The sequence below is a fragment of the Nicotiana sylvestris genome, chromosome 8 (genome assembly GCF_000393655.2).
Source record: "Nicotiana sylvestris chromosome 8, ASM39365v2, whole genome shotgun sequence".
Taxonomy (NCBI): domain Eukaryota; kingdom Viridiplantae; phylum Streptophyta; class Magnoliopsida; order Solanales; family Solanaceae; genus Nicotiana; species Nicotiana sylvestris.
Window position 1 is genome coordinate 154,006,459 of NC_091064.1, and position 23,116 is coordinate 154,029,574.

Genomic DNA, 23,116 nt, shown 5'->3' on the forward strand with positions numbered 1-23,116 from the left:
GGCAGTCTTGCTTATATTCCAATCGGTGAGAGTCCGCTTGCTTTGGATGTTCAGACTTTGGCCAATCGATTTGTGAGGTTGGATATTTCTGAGCCTAGTCAAGTATTAGCTTGCACAGTCACTCGTTCTTCGTTATTGGAGTGTATCCGTGATCGGCAGTTTGATGATCCCCATTTGTGTGTCCTTAGAGACACGATGCAGTGTGGGGGTGCCAAGCAGGTTACCTTAGGTGATGATGGAGTTCTGAGATTGCAGGGTCGAGTTTGTGTGGCTAATGTGGATGGGCTTCGAGAGTTGATTTTAGAGGAGGCCCATAGTTCCCGGTACTCTATCCATGTACCGCGAAGATGTATCAGGATTTGCGGCAGCATTATTGGTGGCATAGAATGAAGAGGGATATTGTTGCCTATGTGGCTCGGTGTTTTAATTGTCAGCAGGTTAAGTATGAGCATCAGAGGCCTGGTGGTTTATTTCAGAGGATTGAGCTTCCCGAGTGAAAGTGGGAGAGAATCACTATGGACTTCGTTACTGGACTTCCGTTGACCCGGAAGAAGTTCAATGCAGTTTGGGTCATTGTTGATAGGTTGACCAAGTCAGCGCATTTCATTCCTGTGGCAGTCTCCTATTCGTCCGAGAGGTTAGCTGAGATCTATATCTAGGAGATTGTTCGTCTTTATGGTATGCCGATATCTATCATTTCGGACCGAGGTACGCAGTTCACCTCACATTTCTGGAGAGCAGCTCAGTGAGGGTTAGGCACCCAAGTTGAGTTGAGTACAATATTTCATCCTCAGACGGATGGACAGTCCGAGCGGACTATTCAAATATTGGAGGATATGCTCTGAGCTTGTGTTATTGACTTTGGAGGTTCGCGGGATCAGTTCTTGCCTTTAGCATAGTTTGCCTACAACAATAGCTACCAGTCGAGTATCCAGATGGCTCCTTATGAGGCTTTATATGGTAGGCGGTGTCGATCTCCGATTGGATGGTTTGAGCCGGGAGAGGCTCGATTGTTGGGTATAGATTTGGTTCAGGAGGTCTTGGACAAGGTCAGGATCATTCAGGATAGGCTTCGTACAGCTCAGTCCAGGAAAAAGAGCTATGTAGATCGTAAGGTTCGAGACGTGGCTTTTATGGTTGGTGAGCGGGTGTTGCTCCGAGTGTCGCCTATGAAGGGCGTGATGAGATTTGGGAAGAAGGGCAAGCTTAGCCCTAGGTTCATTGGTCCATTTGAGATCCTTGATTGAGTGGGAGAGGTGGCTTATAGACTTGCATTGCCGCCTAGCTTATCAGCCGTGCATCCAGTGTTTCATGTGTCTATGCTTCGGAAATACCACGACGATCCATCCCACATGTTAGATTTCAGCACTGTCCAGTTGGACAAGGATTTGTCGTATGAGGAGGAGCCGGTGGCTATTCTAGACCGCCAGGGCCAGCTGAGGTCGAAGAGTTTTCCTTCGGTTCGTGTTCAGTGGAGAGGTCAGCCCCCTGAGGCATTGACCTGGGAGTTCGAGTCCGATATGCGGGACCGGTATCCTCATCTTTTCCCCGACTCAGGTACTTCCTTCTTCTGTCCGTTCGAGGACGAACGATTGTTTTAGAGGTGGAGAATGTGACGATCCAAAAGGGGTTATCACCTATTTCTAATTGAAATCTGTGTCTCCGCGGCCCTAAAAACCTCATTTAGAGTCGCCTCGATTTGTGTGCGCAGTTCGGGCACGTAGCCGGAAAGCTGAAATGTGAAATCTTGTGAAAATTGCTAAGTTTTGACCTCGAAATGAATAAATTTGACTTCGGTCAACATTTTAGGTAAACGGACCCGGACCCGTGATTTGATGGTCCCGGAGGGTCCGTAGGAAAATATGGGACTCGGGCGTATGCCCGGAATCGAATTCCGAGGTCCCCAGCTCGAGTTATGAATTTTTAAGTGAAACTGTTCTCTAAAAATGTTTAAAGAAAATGGAAATGAAATCTGATTAGAATGCAATGGTATCGGGTCCGTATTTTGGTTCCGGTGCCCGGTACGAGTCTTATATATGTTTTGAATCACTCCTGTAATATTTGGTCAAAAATGGACGTCGTTTGACGTGATCCGAACCCAAATTGGAAAAATTGATGTTTAAAAGGAAATCTGAGCAATTTCATGGATCATGAGGCTCAATTCGATGTTCATGATGTTATATTGGTAATGTGATTACACGAATATGTTCGTAGGGTGTTTTTGAGGTAGTGTGCATGCTTGGTTTAGAGTTTCGAGGGCTCGGGTGAGTTTCTAATAGGTTCCGGGATGCCTTAGGCTTTAGAAGATCAGATGTTGCAGGTTCAGGAATTTTGACAGGTCTCTGAACCCTCTTGCGCGGTCCGCGAGCAATCACGTGCAGCCGCCGAGGGACCAGCGTGGCCACAGTCGCCTTGAGCGGTCCGCGGTGGGTGCTGTGCGGCTGCGGTCGGCTTGGTGCGGTTCGCACGGGGCAATGATCCGCAGGTCTTCAGGGAGCCTACGCGGCCGCGGTTCTTCTTGCGCGGTCCACGGTGGGAACTTTAGAGGGGTATAAATACACATGAATTTCAGTTATTTTACACTTTTCAAAACCCCAAAATATAATAGGCGATTTTCAAACAACGTCTCTTCTCCGAAACGATTTGTAAGTGATTTCTAACTTATTTTCTTCACTTCTTAACATCTTTTAACATGATTTCAACTTCAAATCAAAGATTTTCATGGGGAAATTAGGTGATGTGCGTAGAACCTAGGTTTTTCTAAAATTAGGGATTTGGACCTCAATTTGAGGTCCGATTTCAAAACAAACCATTTATTTGAATTTGTGGGGTAATGGGTAATCGAGTTTTGGTCCGAACCTCGGGTTGCGACCACGTGGGCCTGGGGGTGAATTTTGAATTTTGGGTAAAACTTTGGAAAACTCATTTTCATGCATTGGGGTTGCATTTATTAATGTGATTAAGCAACTTATGACTAGATTCGAGAGGATTGGTGGTGGAATCAAGAGGTAAAGTTATAATTGAGACTTGAGTGGCGTTCAAGGCACCGAGGTAAGTGTTTGGTTTAACCCTAACGTGAGGGATTAGGAGTTGAGTCATATTTGCTACTTGCTTCTTGTTGAGTACGACGTATAGGCATGGTGACGAGTATCTATACGTTGGTGTCAAGCATAACCGTGGGTCTTAACTTGAAAGTTGTTGTGTTTTTGAATGACACCTTGTATACTTTAATTAATGATCCTCTATGATTAAGTATTTCCATTAATTGAACTGAGTACTAGCAAAGTGAGATTGGTTATAGCTGATTCTCCTTGTCGGGATGACTATTTTGATATCCTTGTTCCCTTATCGGGAAGTTATTATATTACTTATGTTCCCTTGCCGGGATTTCTTGTGATTATGTGATGAACTAAAATGGGAGCGGGTGGTGTGCCTCCCACAAGATATTATGCAATGGGAGCGGGTGGTACGCCTACCACAAGATATTATGAAATGGGAGCGGGTGGTACGCCTACCACAAGATATAATAAAATGGGAGCGGGTGGTACGCCTACCACAAGATTGATGAAATGGGAGCGGGTGGTACGTATACCACAAGATATTATGAAATGGGAGCGGGTGGTATGCCTACCACAAGATATAATGAAATGGGAGCGGGTGGTACGCCTACCACGAGATAGAATGAAATGGGAGCGGGTGGTACGCCTACCACAAGATTGATGAAATGGGAGCGGGTGGTACGCCTACCACAAGATATTATGAAATGGGAGCGGGTGGTACGCCTACCATAAGATATAATGAAATGGGAGCGGGTGGTACGCCTACCACGAGATAGAATAAAATGGGAGCGGGTGGTACGCCTACCACGAGATATAAGAAATGGGATCGGGTTGCACGCCTGCAACAAGAGGAAACTGAAAGTGAAAGTTGCCTTTATTTTCTTCATTTGTGATAGAAGTTATAGTGCTATCTTCCTTATTATTCCCTGTTATTTCTTTTAACTGCTATCCCCAAAGCATGTTCCCCTTCCCCAGCTTTAACTGCTTATTACTTGTTTACTTTTCCGCCATATATTATATAACTGTACAGGTTTATCTGGAGTCTGGTCCTAGCCTCGTCACTACCTCGTCGGGGTTATGCTAGACACTTACCAGCACATGGGGCCGGTTGTGCTGATACTACGCTCTGTGCTCTTTTGTACAGATCCAAGTTTTGGACAGCAGCAGTAGCGCGGGAGCCAACCTTCAGTCCAGTGAGACACTAAGGTAGCCTTGCAGGCGTTCGCAGGCCTGACGTCTCCTCTATCTTTTATTTCCGTCTGTTATCTCATATATTCGAGACAAACAGTTTATATTTTCTTTCAAACAGTTGCATTTAGCACTCTTAAAAGTTTGTGAGTAATGTGACACCAGTTCTTGGGTAGAGGCATATGCTGATTCTCGCATTATTGTTCAGTTTTCTTTAAATTTAAGTCTTCCGCATATTTATTTAATTCCGTCGCTTTCATGCTATCGCCGATAATTGTTAAAAGAAGTAATTGTTAACGATGTAAGCAGTAAAGGATTGGCTTGCCTAGCTCTCATTAGTAGGCGCCATCACGACTCTCGAGGGTGGAAAATCCGGGTCGTGACACATTAGGTGGTGAAAAGCACTTTTAAGTGCTAAAGCTGATTTAAAAAATAAGCAGTTATGTGTTTGGCTAAAATCGCTGAAATTAATAATAAGCAACTGAAGAATTGGGCATACGAAGAGTTTTGTTTTAACAAGAAGTATTTTAGGGATAGAATAGTAAATATTTTGGTCAAACCTAAAGTGCTTATAGGCTGAAATTTGATAAGTTGGGGAAGACCAACTTATGACTTTTGACTTATTTTTGGCTTATAAGCACTTAACTTATAAGCACTTTTAATTTTACCAAACTCGTAGATAAGCCAAAAATTGCTTATAAGCCAGTTTGACGAGTTTATAAGCTTAGCCAAATACCCTTTAAGTAAGAAATTATTATTTGGATATAATATCGTTCGCTTTTTTACCTTTTATTTGTTGATTTCACACTGGACTAAATTGTTATTTAGGTTATTTTTCTAATATTTAGAAATTTAAAATCCTAATATTTAGGAGTTTGAAATTTTAAAATTAGGTTGATCATTAATGCTTTCTATATTTTAACTAAGTAAAAACTACTAATATATAGCAACTCAATCTATCTATATAAATATATAAAAGAGGGACTTAACAAGATGATGTGACACCTCCCATAATGTAGGAATCCTATTTATATTTTCCTCAATTTTTTGACTTTTTTCTTTCATTAATTATTTATCTTATTTTAAAATCCACACCCATAATTCACACCTCTTCATTTAGAGTTGTGACTTTCAACTCCATAACCCTCAATTATTTAATGAGTTATAAATTACATTTATTGACAGACTTTTTGAACAATTACATCTATTTTGTTTAGATTTTAACTCACATATGGGAATGGGAGAGGGCAAATGAGCGTTGCCACTCTTGGAAACTAGGCTTCTTATTTATCTTTTTTTCTTAGACTTTTTTCCCTGCTAAAAAGGTAATTTACTTTAATGTTCACTTACGGTAACCATTGCAACCTTTCAAATTTTTTATTTATGGAGAAAAACTACTCAGGTAATCATTCATGCCTAATACTACCGTTGCAACCTTTCAATATGACTTTATTTAAGGACGAAAAACCTACAGATCCTTATGCTTTCTCAGCCTTCCCGCTGTGTGAATCATTCATCTTTAGCAACATACATTACTCATGTGTTACAGAGATTAGGTGACAGTCACAAATTCTAGGAAATAGTTTTAAGACATTGTCATTTCAAGGCTGCTTTCCGCATTCTGAAATCTCTCCATCACTATTACTTCCTTTTCGATCTGTAAGTTCTTTTTTTATTCATAACATGTAAATTTTATGTTCATTCATACGGAAAAGTAAAATCATGAGCAAACACTGGATATTCGCATCACATCGCCAGAAGGAAGGAAGGCAGATTATTAAGCTTTCCGCTTTTGCTTAAGAATTATAAGAAGGGAAAGAAGCAAAGAGAAGAAAGAAATGGAATGAAAAAAAAAATAAGGAGAAAAGAAATGGGGAAACGAAGGAAAAAATCAAGAAAAGGAAAGAAAATGAAAAGTTGAAGGAGATTGCAAATTTCATTCATTCACTGCCGATATGGCCGATATTGGATTCTTTTTTTTTTTTAAATTTAATTTTTACTTTTCAGAATTCGATAAAATGAACTATGATATCATGGTGATAAGAAGAAAATAATTTAAATGCCAATCAAAGCACACACGGAAAGGTGCAAAAGAAGAATGAAAAGAAGAGAATATATTCCGTTAGAGAAAGATGGACGTGCAGTAGAATATCACCAGATGACTTGAGAAGACAAACATTTATTTCTCCAAATCAAGTTTGTCATAAGTTCTTACTCCAAAAGAATAACTAAACTACTTTTAGCGTTAAATCAATTATTATTGTTTTCCGTAGCCTTCAATGAACGAAAAGCTAAACATGTATAACTATTGTAAATTGGAGGATTCAACCGCATTTTTACATTTTATTATTAGTTATTAATTAAGTTCACCTCTACACACTATGAACTACGCTCAACAATTGGAGCAGACGACATAATTTACAATTTTTACCTATAAAATGACTGTTAACTTCTTTTCCCCATTAGAAAGGATTTCTTCTCAAGTACTCTTGCCATTATAGAGCTACAAAAAGAGTGATTGGATTTGTTATTTTATTTTATTATATATATATATATATATATATATATATATATATATATATATATATATATATATATATATATATATATATATATATTATATTAACCGCGCAAAGCACGGATAAAATAACTAGTATATATATAAATTCCTAGCCCAATATTTTGAACTTTATAAATATTTCTAAAATATCCTACTTACCAAGTTGCCCCATTTTTACCAACCACTCTGATTTTCTTTTCCTTTGCTAATTCCATAATGCTTATGAATGTTCTTTATAATGTTTGGTAATGAAAAGTTAGCATACTCCCTAATTTTAGTGATGTAAAGGTTAAATCTCAAGGTCTTTAAAAGTATATCCTTCCCAAACCCATGAAAGAAAATAGTGAATAAGAAGATTTGTTGAAAAAGATAATTAACTAACATAAATCTTAAGTTACATTATAATTTTATTACCATTAATAATTTGGAACTTATAGTAAAAAAATTTAGAGTTTAAACAACAGATAAAGAGACGTGATCGACAAGAGTCAATAACACTAATAATTCTGTAAATATGATGATCCAAAGTAAAATATTAGATAGATATTTTACCCTTTAAAAATAATTTTTTATTGGATAAAATTATAACTATAGTTGAAAATGTAAAATTCTAGACGATTTCATACTAAAATATGAATTAAAATAAACGATTTTTTTAAATAAATACTTGAGTTTTTAGAACTAATAGCAAAATAAATTCATTTCACTTCTTTTAAAACTATTCATATACGAAAAATTATTTCTCAAGTTGATAAAACTCATATGGTACATAAATTTATTTTTATAAGAAAAATATTGGTGAAAAGAGAAATTAGAGATAGAGCAAACTTGAAGTGACAAGGATAAAATATTAGAAGACAAAACGTATTCTAAATGAGTTGCAATTTTTCATCATTCATTATAAAGAATGGTAACTCCCTATATTTTTTATACATTACTTCTTGTAAAATATTAACTCAACATTGGCGTAGGCAAACGAGAAAAAAATAATAATAAGGCATTTGAGAACTTATGTGATGACAGATTACTTTTTCTAATTTGTATTTTACAACTCAAACGTATTATATAGTATATATAAGAAAGATAGAGAGAGATTGTCTCAAAATCGTATATTCACGAATATATTATACACGCGCAAAGCGCGTACCCTAAAACTAGTATATTCTAAAAACACCAAGCTGCATAACAAAAGGAATTTCTTAAGAAGAAATAAAAATAACTTAAATAGACTACTAATTTTCCCACACTTAAAAATGCTTTATCCTCCCGGATGAGATTGTCCCGTGAGGAAGAAACATATTTTATTCCTTCATCACCTTCTCCTTCTCCTTTTATCACAGGGCACCCATTTTTCATCAGAATCATAACTAGTATCTCCATCCACTATCACACCCTTTCCTTTTTCTTTTCCTTCCACAATGGTTTTTGCTCTCTTTTATTGGAGGATTTTCCTCTTGTAATTTTAATGCACCTGTGAAGGATGAATAGATTTCAGTAAAATCAACCACAAGAGCTGGTAAATTACTGAAAAAATTACTACTATGATTTGATATTGGATCCGATAGAATATGTGTCAATGGTTGTGGTGGTGGGCTATCAGGTAGCTACTGGCCTGGTGTCTGAATGTCATTAGGAATATAGAATCTCGGAATTGGAGTGGTGGCTGGATCTGCCCAGTAAATAGGCGGATAATTCATCATTCTTGTGAAGCCCCATATTTCAGCCATCTGGCATTGCATATTTGAGAGATTACATATCATGGATAAGTTCTAAATGGTTTTTTACATCAATATATGCTCCACTCTCTGAAATCCCCGATAAATTCATCCTTCCAAATTCGTAAATCTATGCTCCATATTATTAAATCTCAAATTCTTCCTTGCAAATTATTTGGTTAATTGCCCAATTTGGTGTCCGTCATCTCCTTTACGTTGGCTTCTAGCCTCTGACAATGGTTCTTTCCCTCTTGTTCCTTCTACTATCTTCATTCTATTCCAAAATAATTTATTAATGCATTTGGAATACCTATACATAATCATTCTTGGGCTAGGATGGACACAATTAACTTTACAAAGTAAAGTTATGGTAGCTGGGTACCATAAACTTCTTGATTATAATTATTTCTATCCATATTCAGAGGCATTTTCATGCTAATAGCAAAGAGCAATGCTACTCTTGGTGTATAGATATCATATTGATGTGAGTTTGGGACTAACCTATTACCAATAAAGCTCAAGATTATCTTAGCACAGTAGCCAATATTCTTGCGAAGAAGTTTATTGTTGTGAGTTTGGGAGTAACCTACTGCCAACAAAGCTCAAGATTGGCCTAGCACAGTAGCCAATATTCTTGCGAAGAAGTTTACTTTTTTGCCTTTCGGAATTATATGCACAATTAGCTCCTCTTGGACATAAATTTGACTCCACCAAATTCAGTTTGGGGTTTCTTGAAAATGCATTATTTTTCTCTGTCATCAACTTCTTCAAGAAAATGAAGACCATTAATAGCTTCAACCAAAAAAATTACTAGGTCTTCCTCTCACCATAGAAATATTTGTGATTGAGTTGATGTTTTGGTAAAACTCCAAGACTAGGTCAAGACAAATATCATCAGGTGGGTATGAAAATTCTTCCGTCGGATAATCTTGGATGAGTTGAGCTATAAACTAATCTCAAATTCCATCTTCTTCATTAAAATGAATCCTGTTTATCAGGAATTGATCTTCAGTTTGAGTTCCTTTGGAACCAATTCTCGTCACCTCTTCTGGGAGGAATTTTGGTGGTATGAAAAGAAGAAGTGAGCTAAGGAAGAAAATAAACTGAAAATAGAATTTTTGTGTGGCTTAAACTAAGAAGATGAGTTACTTTTGTTCCTTGCCTAAAAGGGTGGACCCCTACTTTTATTTAAAGAAAAAAGGCAATCACTAAAGATCTTGAGAAGTACTGATGCATCGAGCCTTTTGCTAAATGCATCTTGAATTTTTCTTTATTTCTTTATTCTTTTCTTTTAAAGAAATTATTAGTTGTACTATATTGTGTTTGATGCCTTCAAAAAATATATCTTGAACCATTTTTGTGATATTCTTTGGTTAAGTCAAATCACGAGAATTGAGGAGCACAAGTGCATTAGACTCTGTGTAATTTCCAAAGCTTAGTATTGTTTCTATAACGACTCGATCGGTCGTTTTATGAGTTTCAACCCCGTTTCCCCCATTTATGCTTTTTTATATCTTGTTCAGCTGTATTATGTGGTATCAGATTGGTTGGTTCGGGTTCAGAGTGGTTTTGGAGAGGTATGAGACACTTAGTCTCTTTTGAGTAAGCTTATGTTGGAAAAGTCAACCGGATGTTGACTTATGTGAAAAGGCCTCGAATGTAAATTTTGGTGGTTCGGCTAGCTTCGTTAGGTGATTTGAGACTTAGGAGCGTGATCAGAATGTATTTTGGAGGTCCATGGAAGATTTAGGCTTGAATTGGCGAAATTGAAAATTTGGCATTTTCCGGTTGGCAGTGAAAATTTTGATATCGGAGTCGGAATGGAATTCCAGAAATTGGAGTAGGCCCATTGTGTAATTTGTGACGTGTGTGCAAAATTTCAGGTCATTTGGATGATGTTTGATAGTTTTTTGCGTCATTTGCGAAATTTGAAAGTTTGGAAATCCTTAGACTTGAATCCGAGAGTGATTTGATGTTTTGATGTTGTTTTGAGTGTTCTGAAGGTTAAAACAAGTTTGAATGATGTTATGGGATGTGTTGGCATATTTGGTTAAGGTCCTAAGGTCCTCGGGTGAGTTTCGGGTGGTTAATGGATCATTTTGGACTTTGGAAATGTAGCAGATTTTATGGTATTTTGTTGTAGAGATTTGTTCTTTGCGTTCGCGAGAGGGATCTCGCGTTCGCAAAGGGACATGGAGTAAGGCAGGTGAGAAGCTCTTCACATTCATGATGTTGGTCCCGTATTCGCGAAGGGTGAGGCAGAGTGTGCATCGCGAAAGCATGAGTGGAGTCGCGTTCGCGAAAAGGAGTGAGGCAGTTGGGGACCCCAGGTCATTGGTCTTCGCGTTCATGAGGTAAGGGCCACGTTCACGAAGGTCTGAGCTGGCGAAGCATCACGTTCGCGTGGCAGAGTTTGCGTTCGCGAAGAGTAAAGCAGAGAGGCTGTATGGTTTGGTCTACGCGAACGCGAGAGGGCGGTCGCGCAGAAGGGCACACCTGGGCAGAATCTTTAAGTTAAAAAAAGAGGGTTTAGTTCATAATTTCAAAAACCAATTAGAGAGCTTGGGAGAAGGCGAATTTAGAGAGGATTTTCAAAGGAGTAATTGGAGTAAATATTCTTCACTTGTTTTGGGTTAAATTACATAATTATGTCTTGATTCTTATCATTTAATTTGAGAATTTAGAGTTAAAATTGGGAAAAATGGAAGAAAAATTGGAGAATATATTTTTGGAATTTGGATGACCTTTTGACGTCGTATTTTGATGAATTTGATATGGGTAGACTCGTGAATGAGTGGGTTTTCCAATTTTGTGATTTTTATTAGATTTTGAGATGTGGACCCGGGGGTCGGGTTTGGCCAATTTCGGGATTTTTGAGTTAATTTGATAATTTTCGTATGAGTTTCATTCCTTTAGCGTATATTGATGACAATATACTGATTTTTGTTAGATTCGAGGAATTTGGAGGCCGAATCGAGAGGCAAGGGCGTCGCAGGCTAGAGTTTGGCTTGATTTGAGGTAAGTAACGCTTTCAAACTTGGTTCTGAATGTAAGCACGTGATTTTTGACCCTCCCCGAGGATTTTCACATTTTTTTAGCATAAATATGAAATTGGGTCTAATATAGCCATTTTAACTATTTTACTTTATTTCGTTGCAAAAAGAAAAAAAATCACAATATATATATATATATATCACAAAAATATATATATAAATTTTAGTTTATGTATTTCTCATAAACTTGAAAAATACAAAAATTATACTTTATTTTGGTACTTTATATAAATTCGAAAATTACAAAAAAAATAATTCGATTAATGTTTTGTAGTCGTTTTAATTTTGGAAAAATACAAAAAATATTACTTTATATTTTTGTCTTTATTAAAAAACGAAAATTACAAAAAAAATAGTTTTATTAATATTCTATAGTCATTTTAACTTTGAAAAATACAAAAAATATTGCTTCATATTTTATCTTAATATTTAAAAAACGAAAATTACAAAAATAGTTTTATTAATATTTTGTAGCTATTTTAAATCTTGAAAAAATATTTAAAAAGATATAGTTTTGTTTGAATACTAGTCTTATTTTTGGTAGTTATTTTGCTTACATAGGACTAGTTAAGCAACGTGTTCCTATTTCTCGGGTCCGAGCAAAAGAATAATATTCGGGTTCAAACTACCCGGTTTTAGGCCTAATTTTCGAACCTAGCCCATAATAAATCGAGTCCAGGACACATGGGGAACCCCACCACGCGTGGGGGACATAAGTCTCGAACCCCACCACGCGTGGGGCTCATTTTTCTTGACAAACCCATTACAAAACACAGACAAACATTTGGAAAAAAGGGACTTTGGAATTTTTTTTGGAGAAAATCACTGTTGATGCTTCTTCTTCCTCCTTTGAAAACCAGAAAAACCTACGAAGCCCAACCCCCTACACCCTAACGACCCCGCGTCCAAACCCACCGTCAACCTCCAGCTCCCCACCCCCCACGCTTCAACCACCATCCCCTCACGTCCAAAACGCCACCACCTACGTCCGACACCCCCACGCACCAGCCCCCTCGCCGGAACATCACCAAACGCCCACCTCCTTCACAAACGCCATAACCACCACCCCAAACAGCTCCCCCCCTTCCGTCAAACAACCACTGCCTCCTCGACACCGTCCGAACGCCACCCTCATCGTCACTGCCCAAGCAGTCCACCGCGACCACTGTTCATCTTCTCCAAAAGGAGAAGAACAAAACCCTAACGCTCCCTCCATTGAAACCAGTCCGGATTCCTCCATCACCACCATCGTTCCACCTCCCTCAACAACCCCAAAACCACTGTCAACCTCCAGCTCCCCCCCTCGTCCTCACTGTCCAACCAACGACCAAACAACCACTCCGTTACCTTCCCGACTGTCCATAACCTGCTGCCCAGTTCCGTCGACCACCGGCGTACACCTTCCACCTCCAGCTGCCTCACCCGTCATCACCCTCCTCGCCTCCAGGCCTCCATAACCCTCGACCCTACTGTCAAAAACCATCAGCTCACGTCCAGGCTCCAGCCATCGCCACCACCTCACGTCTAACACCACGTCAAACACCTCTGCCCCCTCGATCCCTTCCGCTTCATCTCTTCGCACCAATCTGCTGCGTCGAGAAAAGTCAGTAGAAGCGAGCATGGTAGGTTGTTAGCACTTTCGGGCCGAGTTTTCAGTTTTCCGTTGAGGTCGTTTTGTTCGTCGAGGTCCGGTACGTCGAGGTTGGTCGTTGAGGTCGCTATAGAGGTTTGATCCAGGGCTTTATGCGTTTTTGTTTGTTCAGGTTAGTAAACCTCAAGCATTAAATAAGGAGATGTTGTGTCAAAAGTTCAAAAAATGCAATATAGAAATTGGTATGATAATTTCTTGCTTATGTTTTCACCATATGCGTTTTGTTCATTTGCGGTGTTATGTATTTTTGTTTATTTGATATCATTTAATTAAGTAGGGTTAGTTGTTCTATGACACAGTTTAACGTCAATTTGTTCGTCCTTTCCCGTGCTTAGTTCATTCGGACAAAACTAGCATTACTTGTTGTTATTACTTCCAAAACACTCATTTTGCTAGATTCCTTTTATTAAATTTGTAACGAGTTATGAGATTTCAATTGTAAATAGGCTATAAGGTTTAGTATTGTTAAAGGCGTAAAAATGGCATCCTTTTAAAAAAAATAAAATAAAAAAAAGTAAATAAAAAACAAATAAATAAATAAACAAAAAGAAAAAAAAACGAGACTAGCTTCGCCAAAAATAAAAATGTACAGATTGCGGAGCCCTCACAAAGTATATGTATTAAATACTTAGATTCCGGGACGAGCCGTTTAGCAAAATTCACGGCCCTACCCAATGTAATAATGTACTAGTTGCTTTAGGCGCGCCTTTAATAATGTTATCTCCCTAAACTCGGGTGCACATTTATGTGACCCAAATCCGAATCTCAACGAAATCGAAATGTGTCTCTAATCACAGGTATATTGATTATGGCGTGGCCCGAGATGCATTTCCACGACGTTGTAAATTCCTTTTAATAATAAATGAGATGAGCCTCGTCGAATAAAAAATATAAATTACGGGGCCCTCAGTAAATACTTGTTTTAAATTTACTTAGAATTCAGGAGGGCCGCTTAGCGAATTTGTGGCCTTCCCAAAATAATAACACGATAGTCTCTTTAGGCGCGTGTTTAATAATCTACTTTCTTAAACTTGGGTGTGCATTTCATGCGACCCAAATCCAAATACCAAAACGTCAAATAAAATATGTTCCGGATTGTGGGTGCATTTCATGTGACGCAGTTCAAAGATATGTTTTAAGCGATGTTCACATTTTTTAAAATAATAATAACAAAGTGGTAAAAAGTTAAAATTGGCACATGGTTCATAATTGTATTAAAAATCAGATAAATAAGCCGAATATAACAGTTGAGCGACCGTGCTAGAACCACGGAACTCGGGAATGCCTAACACCTTCTCCCGGGTTAACAGAATTCCTTATCCGGATTTCTGGTACGCAGACTGTAATATAGAGTCATTCTTTTCCTCGATTCGGGATTAAAATTGGTGACTTGGGACACCCTAAATCTCCCAAGTGGCGACTCTGAAATAAATAAACCAATCCCGTTTCGATTGTCCTTTAATTGGAAAAACTCCCTGCGCCCTCGCGGGTGCGGAAAAAGGAGGTGTGACAGCTCTGGCGACTCTGCTGGGGAATGGCCCAGAACCACTGGTTCAGGGTTAGAAATTCGAGCTTAGATAAATTGTTGTATTTGGCTTTATCTGATTTTGTTACATGTTTTGAGCCTAATGTGCTAAATGTTGCTTTTACCGCTTTGATATTATGTGAACTGTATATAAATTGTGCCGAAACCCATCTTCTCTCTGAGTCTTCTGAATCATGAAGAAGGGTGTACTTCGTACGACTTCTTTTCTGTATAGTGTCAAATCCCAATTTAGAACGAGGTTCGGACAAGTTGCTAAGCCGGTGAAGCTTCTGTATTCCCGGTACGCTGCCCCCCCTCGGCTCGAGCTGTCCGCTCGGGTAAGCCAGGTCTAGAACAAACACCCAGGTTCTGAACCTAGTATAACAAAGCCACATGCCGGATCCCTAGTAGGAACGTTTATTTGCATCATGTGCATTTGACTTAGGGGACTCAACACAGGGGTTGGGTCCGTCTAGGACAAGCAACCTGAAAATAATAGACCAGCTTTTGGCATCCTATGTGCTACATGTCGTATTTATGCAAGGGTGAATGGGTCATTTGGCGGACCAATGATATTTGCGGACAAATGACACTCCTTATCATGCTGATCACGTTAAATAAGAAAGTTGCACTATTTTTGATAAGCATGCTATTATGTTAATTAAGCACATGGGGAACATTGTGGAATTCAAGAAGCCTTGGTATTCCACATGTCCCCCACGCTTCATTTTTGGGAAAAACCACATGGGGAACATTTGTGGAATCCAAGAAGTCTTGGAATTCCCTATGTCCCCCATGCTTCACATGTTGGGAAAACCGCATGGGAAACAGTTGCGGAATCCAAGATGTCTTGGAAATCCTTATGTTTCCCATGCCACATTTTGAAATTAATAGTAAATATATAAAAAATAAATACATGTATATATATAAAAAAAAACATTGAAAAGATTGTGTTTGGTTTCATCATCATCCACAAATTAGAAATAGTGGAAAATAGGAGAAAATAACAGTGTAGAGATATAACTACTTATTTTTAGAAAAAAAGCAATGTCCAAGTAGTATCGAAGCTCTGCCGAAATTTGGAGAAAATAAAAACAAATGTCTTATTAGTTTGTTATATTAAAAGCAAAGAAAAAATAGAAGAAGAAATCATCCTTGTTCTGTCTTGTTTTTTTTTTCAAAAAGAAAATAGTTTGTTGTGCCATTAAATAAAAATCAAAAAAAAGTCTGGTTTTTTTTTTAAAAAAAAATATTTTTTTATCTTATTTTGGTTGTCTATGAAAATGCCAAATACAAATAAAAAGAGTCGGGCGTTAACGTGATTTTATTATCGGTTCCAAAATAAATATATACATAATCAAAAAAAATTCTCAAAAGAAAATTCAAAATTAAAAAAAAAAAAATCCGAAAACATTTTGATTCTTCTTTAAAATCCAAAAAATATATTCTTTAAGCGAGGTAAAAATTCCAAAAAAAATTCTTTAAGAAAAACAAAGGAAAAAGAAGGAATGTTTTATGTTTTTTGTATGTTTTTTTGTTAATTTGTTTGTTTGTTATGAATGAAAAATTATAGTCTATTTGATTGTTGTGAAAAAAAAAAGTATAATAAAAAATAAAAAATGGAAAAGGGTCTTCCCCAAAATAGTTTATTTGCCCGAACTACGCGGGTTTGATTCTCACCGGGTGTGAGATACGTAGGCAACCCTCATCGGGTCCAACCCCACCTTTTGCAAAAATAGCCAAAAATCAAAAAAATTTAATCTTGTCATAAATAAGTCGGGTGATGTCCAACCCACCTTTTGCAAAAATAGCCAAAAATCAAAATTTTTTAATCTTGTCATAAATAAGTCGGGTGATGTCCAACCCACCTTTTGCTAAAACCACCAAAATCAAATAAATAAAAAATATATGTCAAATTTTAATTTTGACATAGCCGAATGTTCCCAAAAGGGACGCCGGAAGGCTGACTTTGCATAAACAGCCACCTTTGGGTCATTTTTTAGGATTTCTGGTCCAGTTGACCCACACAGCCTTAAAACATCTTCGTCCCCGAGGTGCTGAAGGGCCGTGTTTGTAACACTATGTTTTTACCGTAATTTGAAAAAAAAACAAAGAGTCAACGGTCAGGTGAATACCGTTCGAATTTTGTCATAATAAGCCGAGCCAGCTTCGGCCGCGTCTTAAACCGTTCTTGCCGAAATAGCCTTAGAGTATCTTTCAGTTGTCGAAAGGTTATTTTTGTAAAAGAATGGACAAGTTTGTAAAGTGCCAGAATAATCCTCCCCGACCTCAAAATTCGTATGAATTTGGAAGAGGCCACATTTGCAAAAATAACAGTTTGGTTGTATTTGTCAAACGGAGAAAGGGAGCTGATCATCTGTTTTTGGAGTTTGTAAATCTTTTAATTAGAATATGTGTGCTGTTTGATTTTTTTTCCAGTTGTAGGTCATCTTCAGACCTGTGAAACCCAGTTTGTTTTAATATAAAAATTGAAAAAATTGTTTGTTATTGTTTATCTCTTATAGTCCGAACTACGCAAGGTCTGATTCATGCGGAGTCATGATACGTAGACAATCTCCATAAGATTCGACCACAACAAAGAGAAAAAAAAAAGAAACGAAAAAGAGAATGAAAAAAAAGAATGAAAAAAAAGAAAGGAAAAAAAAGGAAAAAGGAAAAGAGAAAAAACAAATGGCAAGCTGGGAATGAGGAATGAGTTTTTATTTTATTTTACTCTATTTTCAAAAAAAAAGAGAAAAAGAAAAAAAATAAAATAAAATAATAAGCTAGTTAGTTTATAACCCGAACTACGTCGGTTTGATTCTCACTGGATGTGAGATACGTAGGCAACCCTCATCGGGTCCAACTCCCTTTTTCATTTTTACCAATAATGATATACCATAAAGCATATATGTACACACATGTATATAAATACATATATTGTTTGTTTTGTTTTCCAAGATTTTTGTTTAGAGTCAAAATAAAGGTTTCTGTTTTCGCCTAAAAGGTCACCTTAATAAATGTGCAGGATGAGCACAGAGCAAAATGAACCATTCTCGGCCCTCAGCGAGGTCCCCCTACAACTCCACATGTGGTGGAATGATTTGGAAGCCAATAGCAAAGAGGTAGTAGGAAGAATATTGGGAGGTTTTGTAAATTTGTTGGGCGTTAGGCCAAGGACAGATATTCTTGAAGCTCTAATACCATTTTGGGACCCAACCCGCAATGTATTCCGTTTTGTTGACTTTGAACTTTCACCAACACTTGAGGAAGTCGCCGGATATGCGGGATTGAATGAGAGGTTAAGAGGGCAATATTTGCTTTCGCCAAGGCCAGTGTCTCCGCATGCGTTTCTGGATCTACTAAGCATTAGTCGGAAGGTACAACATGACGATTTATCGAGAGGATATTGTGATCTCCATTTCTTGTATCAGCGGTACGGAACCCCGCAGGGTTTTGAGGAACCGAACCTTGGGTTAACTCACGGAGGGAACAGAAACAAATGGGAAGCAAGACGTACTTTGGCTTTTATCACAGCATTCTTGGGAGTCATGGTCTGTCCAAGGAAGGATAAAAAGATAGAGATAGGTCTGGTAGGGATGGCCGACGTGGCAATCAAAAGAACCAATAGTACTGTGGTTCCTTTGATTTTGTCCGAAATCTACCGGGCTCTGACTATATGCCGAGAAGGAGGCAAGTTCTTCCAAGGTTGCAACCTGTTACTTCAGCTATGGATGCAGGAACATCTCCATCACCGAGTAGGATACATGAACCACGGGTTGACCGAGAGGAATTGTATCAGCGGATTCAAGAAGCGCATGACAGGCGCCAGATTTCCTGAAGGTGTCGAAGCGTGGTTTACACGGTTAAGGTCAACAACAGCCGACCAAATTGAATGGGCATTCGGTTGGTTGACTGATACTGAGGTGATCTACATGTCGGCTGAAGAATGTCATGTTCTCTTAATGGGGCTTCGCAGCATCCAGCCATATGCCCCTCATCGGGTATTACGACAACTGGGCAGGTTTCAAGTAGTCCCTACTGATGAAGATCTGAGCAAGCATGCCTTGGAATTAAGCCCGGGAGTCATATTCCCCGAGGGGAAGATTAGAAAACTGTGGCATGAATGTAGATTCTTGGAGCCCAAGACCATGGTGCGAGAACTAGCTAAAGGTGAGGTAGACCCAAAGTACGATGCTTGGTTCGAAAGAAGGTTTCAGATTCGGCAAAGACCTGCTAAAAGGGCACACGTCCAACACTTCACAGATGATTCACAAGAGCAATGGGGATGGTTAAAAAGGGAGGAAGGTTACCGGGTTGAAATCGGGAAGCTAAAGCAACAAGTCGAAAGGCTTGTATTTGAGAACAATGTGCAAGTCGCCTCGGAGCAGGTTGAAAGAAACAAGCTAGCCCAAGAAAACCAAACCTTGAAGGCCCGCCTTCGCCAAGCCAGTAAGAGTAACGTTGACCGACAGAAGCGTCGCTCTGACGAAAGATTGATAGCAAGTTTGAGAAGTCAGGTCATCCAGAGCCAAGAAGAATTAGAACAATCAGAAGCTTGCATAGCAAGGATGAAGGTCAGATGGGCAAGGTACACAATGGCCCGGAAGCAGCGTTTGCAACAGGTCATAAGGGATTATGAGATGAGCGTCGGAATATTGAGGGAGACGAACTCCACTCTACATGATCGGATCGTCAAACAAGCACGAGATGCCCAAGCCGACAGAAGGCGATGTTACAATGCAATAACCAGAATGGAAAGACAAATGGAGATGTTCCAGGATCAGCTTGCCAACAATGCGCAAACACTGGGATTGAAGAACCGACAGATAAGGCATTTGTTCGCAGAAAGGGACAACATTCGAGGAAGGATCGACGAGATTGGGCATTACATCTACATGAGATGCCTGGCATGCGAGCAAATGCCTCGGAAGACCCTCCTTGTTTCCATCATGGGTTGCGTCCACCGAATCATGAATGAGTTGAAAAGCCTGCAGAGGGACCTCACACCAAGGGCCGCGGAAAGGCCGAATGATGCCTCGCGGGCCCCTAAGTTGGAAAATTAATCTTTGGTTGAGTCTTGTTTATTTGGCTTTGTTGCTTTTCCATATGTTGTTTTCTTTTCTTTTAGTCAAAACGGGTTAAGAACTGTGGAGTCTGTACTATTGCTATTCCTTGCTTGAAGTAATTTGTAATAGCAAAATTTTGAGAATGAATTTAACGATTTCACAAGAATTTTGTGTTTCTTTACTTTAAGGCAGAACTACGCCTGGTCTGATTCACGCGGGGACGTGATACGTAGGCAATCCCCATAAGATTCGACCGCTTTTAATAAAGAAAGAAAAGAAAATACAAAATAAAATAAAACACAGGGTTTCCCAAAGTACTTTAAAAGGGGACGAATGAGCAAACCGGGATGACGCATGTTGTTTGAAGCAAAGCATGTAGAAACGATTAATTGCCTAGGTGCATTGCATCCTCTATGTGTTATGATCAAATCCGTTAAATTCTAACGCTAACAAAGTTTGTTGTTGTCTGAATCAAACAAAGTTGTTAAAGAACTCTGGCAGCACACTCCTATCAAACCAGATCCAAGGGACCGATAGCAACCAACATGACTACTTCAGAGAATAGTAATGAGGAAGAGAGGCCGATGAGCCAGTTGCTAAAAGAAGCGATGGAAAAGATTGAAAGGATGGGACTAGAGATGAATGCAATGCAGCTAGCCATAGCCAAAACACAAAAGAGCCCTGAAACACTGGGGCACATGCCGGAATACCCTCACTCTGGCCCTTCCACAAGCCGCCCAAATCCCCTTTATCATCAAGAAAGAAGCCCTCATGATTCCCAAGCTCCACCACCCCATCAACCTCTCCCAACACCCAATATTCCCATTTTTGTGGGACCAACATCAGCCCCTTTGCAAAGAACGACCAGTGAGCCATTGTTTCAGGCTCACGATACACAATACTACCCCCCCGAGCCTACGTTTCATGCCCCCGAACCACAGGCTTACAATCCACATTTGGAAGTGCCGGCAGAGATTGAGAAGCCGGCTAAGGCCCCTGAACAGGATGAAGTATTGAGAAAGTTCAAAAGCCTGGAGCAGTCCTTCAGGAACTTGCACGGGCTGGGCAATCAAGTCAGCGTAGCATACAAAGATCTGTGCCCTTTCCCAGACGTCCAACTCCCGGCTGGGTTCAAGATGCCTAAGTTTGATTTATATGAAGGGCACGGTGATCCCATGGCACATTTGCGGGGATTCTGTAGCAAAATGAGGGGGGCAGGCGGCAAGGATGAGCTGCTGATAGCTTATTTCGGCCAAAGTCTGAGCGGATCTGCACTAGAATGGTATACCAGGCAGGATTCCAGCAGGTGGTACACGTGGGATGATCTGGCGCAGGCTTTTGCAGGTCATTTCCAGTACAATCTCGAGATAGTCCCTGACCGTCTCACATTATTGAGAACTGGGAAGAAACCCGGGGAAAGTTTTCGCGAGTTCGGGTTCCGCTGGAGAGAGCAAGCAGCTAGAGTCGATCCTCCCATGAGAGAGGGAGAGATGGTGGACTATTTCTTGCAGACACTGGATCCAACCTATTTTGGTCACTTGGTGACAACAGTTGGAAAATCTTTCAACGAGGTGGTCAAGATAGGGGTCATGATAGAAGAGGGTCTGAGGTCTGACAAAATCTTGAACTATTCGGCACTCAAAGCCACAACCCAGGCTATTCAAAGCGGCACGGGAGGTGCGCTGAGAAGAAAGAAAGAAGAGGTTGCCACGATCGAGGCAGGCAGTTGGTCCAGGGCTGGCAGGCCGCACTACAACCAACCCAGACCTCACAGGTCAAACTACCCATACAACCCACCACAAAATTTCTATCCGCCTCGAGAACCACATTGTTCCGTGCACCAGGCCCAAGCATACACTCAGCCTCCGGTTCGCCCACAATGGCGCGCGCCGGCTCCCCAGAACATATATGCACCACCACAAAACACCTATCCTCCACCGAGGGCGTATAGAAACCCTTCAGGGGCAGGCTTCCGGGGAAATCCAGATGCTAGGAATGACAGGTTGCGGAAGCAGAGAACTTTCACGGAGTTGGGAGAAACCTACACCGCTTTGTTCCACAAGCTGAGGCAATTGGGTTTGGTTAGTCCTGTCCAGACTCGAGAACCAAATCCCCCACCTCAGAACTTGGATCGATCAATCAGTTGTGAATACTGTTCAGGGATGCTCGGGCATGATACCGAGAAGTGCTGGAAATTAAGGCATGCCATACAGGATCTTATCGACACCAATAAGATCGAGGTCCAGACACCAGAAGCTCCTAACATCAACCAAAACCCACTGCCAGCGCACCACGAAACTCACATGATTGAGTTGGTGTGTGAGGGAGGAGAATTGAGAAAACCCTCACAAACAGTGATGATGATCCAAGCCGCCCCGAAAGAAGTCTCAACCAGTGGAGGAACGAGTGTACAGTCGCAGGGAGAAGGCGTCAAGCCGGTAGTGATATTGGGAAAGAGCCCGTCCGCCATAACAAGCAAACCCGAGCCAAGCAAGTTGGTAATACCAGGGATCCCGCCCACACCGGCGGTCGTGTTGAAAGGGGTATGTAGAGAACGGGTGACCATAAAGCCTGTGGTCCAGCTGCCGATGATTGACAGCAGGGCTGTGCCTTGGAAATATGAAAAGGCGGTGGTGATGTACAAAGGAAAACAGGTGGAAGAAGTCAGTTGTGAAGCGCAAGGGCTGACTCGATCAGGTCGATGTTTTGCTCCGGTGGAGCTAAGAAGAACCAACCCAGTTGCAACCAAGAAACCTGTGTCCGAAGAAGAGGCTGAAGAGTTCCTGAGGAAGATGAAAGTACAGGACTATTCTGTGGTCGAACAGCTGAGAAAAACACCGGCCCAGATCTCACTGTTGTCGTTACTGATCCATTCTGAGGAGCATCGTCGGGCCCTGCTGAAGATATTGAACGAAGCTCATGTACCCAGTGAGATTGCTGTAAACCACCTGGAAACCATTGCCAGCAAGATTTTCGAGGTGAACAGGGTAACATTCTCAGATGATGACCTGCCGGTGGAAGGTACGGAGCATAATAAAGCTCTATACCTAGCTGTCAAATGTGAAGACTCGGTGGTAACTCGAGTATTGGTGGATAACGGCTCAAGCGCCAATATTTGCCCACTATCTACTTTGAACCAGTTGAAGATCGACCACGGAAGGATCCACAAGAACAGTATCTGTGTCCGAGGGTTTGACGGAAACGGAACGGCCACTATAGGGGATGTTGTACTTGAACTGACCATCGGTTCGGTCCTGTTTACCATGGAATTCCAGGTATTAGACGCCACGGTATCT

The 23,116-nt window shown here is 40.0% G+C and overlaps 1 long non-coding RNA gene across 1 annotated transcript; it reads right to left on the bottom strand.

Annotated features, from left to right (window-relative positions):
* Positions 1-7,901: 7,901 nt before the first annotated feature.
* Positions 7,902-9,627, bottom strand: LOC138874612 (uncharacterized). The gene is made up of 2 exons (XR_011401647.1): positions 9,024-9,627; positions 7,902-8,278 (listed from the first exon to the last, which is right to left on the bottom strand). It is a non-coding gene; the product is annotated as an uncharacterized lncRNA (long non-coding RNA).
* Between the last annotated feature and the right edge of the window lie 13,489 nt (positions 9,628-23,116).